Source organism: Gadus morhua, chromosome 1 (genome assembly GCF_902167405.1).
Source record: "Gadus morhua chromosome 1, gadMor3.0, whole genome shotgun sequence".
NCBI lineage: Eukaryota > Metazoa > Chordata > Actinopteri > Gadiformes > Gadidae > Gadus > Gadus morhua.
In genome coordinates, this window is record NC_044048.1 from 13,281,057 (window position 1) to 13,283,476 (window position 2,420).

A 2,420-nucleotide genomic window follows, 5' to 3' on the forward strand; every position below is an offset into this window, starting at 1 on the left:
TTTAAGAGCTATAAATTCAGTATAATCTTTGACAAATGGCATAGTTATCCACCAGCTATAAGCATTTTAGATTTTAAACAATTCATGGACCTTTCCTGATTGATTCTGGATTCCTATTGCCTGTCAATCACATCTGCACCCATGGTGTTATCCTTTAAATGGCAGAAAAATTATGAAGGGAGCTGAGAGGGAGGCTGTGTTTTGACAGAGGGTTGTATATTTACCAAATCGTGCTCTCTTCCACTCATTCCTCTTCTCTTAAAAAATCTCAGCATTTTTTGCATTTTAAGTTGTACTTTGTAAACTGAGGTGACATTTTGTTTTTCTTTCTGAACGCTCAAAGTTTTTGGGTTGGAATCCTGAGGCTGTGAATAGAAGGTAGTAGTTCAGGAACGTTAGGCCAGACGCTTTGCTTGTTTTAGTGTAGTGCCAGATAATGGTCTTTGAAATGTCTTGGAACAAACAGCGAGGGGAATTTGGGGTAAAGCAGGGGGAGATCCTTCAGTACCGTCCATGTGGATGCTGGACGTGCTTCAGGAATGAACATCCCATCAAACAGATGAGAGAAAGGTCTGTGTCCTAGAGAGAGAGAAATGAATTCATAAATATGGAACCATTCATTATTTACCATCCCATCATTGATAACGTCAAACAGAACTAGTTACATGCTCACACAGAAACTGGCCGATGTTGGATGTTTTGGGGTAAGGGTTGGGGTGCAGCTCTTGTTACTCACACAGATCATGGCAGAGGCCAGCGATTTGCACACAGAGGATGTCTCTGTCATCGATATTCAGTTAAGGCTGTTTCTCTTTCAAAGATTTTGCATTCTTTCCAGCCAGGTACCCAACTCTGCAAACAATCAATAGATACAAATGGTTTAATTGATAAATGTTGCCACAGAGAATCCGGTTAGATACAAACAAAAGTGACCAGTATAATGCTGCAATGTAAGCGTCAGTTAACCCTGCCACATGCCAGTGGGTGCCAGTCAGGGGTGTGTCTCCTCCGACAACAAGCCATATGGGGATGGCTGGTTTAACCTGTGTGCCTGGATACTGAATGCACCCAAGGGGTGCAGCTCCACCCATACCCAGATTCCAATCAATCAGACTCTGACTCAAACAAGCCATCAGCAACACGCTCTGCATTAACTTGGTTGGGAGCCTCAAACACTGGTTTTCTTCAAGGTCAATATGCAAAACGAGAATATTTTCTCACATTCTTTTCCCCAGAAATGTTTAGTTAGAACCAACCAAAACACTACTGCTATTCACCCAGAATCTGCCCACACAAGCATTTGCAGCCCAGGTTGGGACTTTTTATTTATTTTTTGTTTCGAGGCTGAGGGTCACGAGTCACGACATCAGGGCAGCACAGTAGCGCTAAACCCATTCTGTCAGACTTCTAAATCTAACGGCTGCACTGACAGCTAGCATGGCATTGAATATGCCTGTTATATTGAAATACTGGAGGGTGAAAGAAAAAATGAAAAGAAAACAAATGAATGAGTAGAATGTTGTTCTGAAATTCATGTGTTATGAGATTGACAATGCAGAATGTGTTATGGAAGTAGTAATATTTAGATTTTAATTCAGAATGTAACACTCAGGGCCCTATCTTGCATCCGGCGCGGCCTATCTCACAACTTCCTGGTTCGGCGTTCGATTTTGCCTTCACCGGGTAAAGGGACTTCCGGTCGAGTAGTCCATGATATTTGACAATGGCGCAGTCAAAATCAAAAGCTTCTGTTGTGTACCTCTATGCGCCAATTCAAAACAAAAACAACCGTATTTACGTTTCCACGACTTCCCAACTAATACCCAATACAGCAGTGGGTCAGTTCAGAGAGATGTGTGCAACGAAGCTGTTTCTCACAGTCAGATCCTTGGAGTATAGGTCCGTAAGTGTTGCACGCAATTATTGTTTGAGTTATTAGATGTAAACACTCGTGAAAATGTTTCTGTTATACTTTACTGTTTTACGTTACGTTTGATTAAGAACACATTTCAACTCATTGCTCGCTAACTATGTAGCTCGTGGTTATCGTCCGATATGATTAGCATGTTGCTTGTGAATATAAAACACATGTTGATGAGATAGTAATTTGACTTATGGTAATTTGATGTCTTTCTGTTTATTTTATAGTTTTACGAAAAAAGAATGAGAGCAACAATGTAAACAGTAAAAGAACATTACATCGAAGAAACGTTCTGGAGCTTCATTCATTCCACATTCTTTCTAGTTAGCTATCTGTCTACGCCTTGCAAGGCCGCAGTTGTTAGGACAGAATACTGGCGTCCGAGGATTCAGGAACACACCACTAGTGTGAGCCCAGGCCAGCGGCACAGCAAGGGGCGGGCAATCGTACTTGTTACCTATTTTAAGCACATAAGCTGCCCCCACATAGCCACTAGGAA

General features: G+C 41.7%; 1 long non-coding RNA gene across 1 annotated transcript in view; it reads right to left on the reverse strand.

Moving 5' to 3' along the window:
- The window catches only part of LOC115550300 (uncharacterized), a 3,025-nt gene continuing 605 nt past the window's right edge, over window positions 1–2,420 (reverse strand). Inside the window, exons 2-3 of the long non-coding RNA XR_003977885.1 lie at window positions 737–852; window positions 1–579 (exon numbers count right to left, since the gene is read on the reverse strand). This is a non-coding gene — a long non-coding RNA (uncharacterized LOC115550300). The remainder of the gene's footprint in view (window positions 580–736; window positions 853–2,420) is intronic.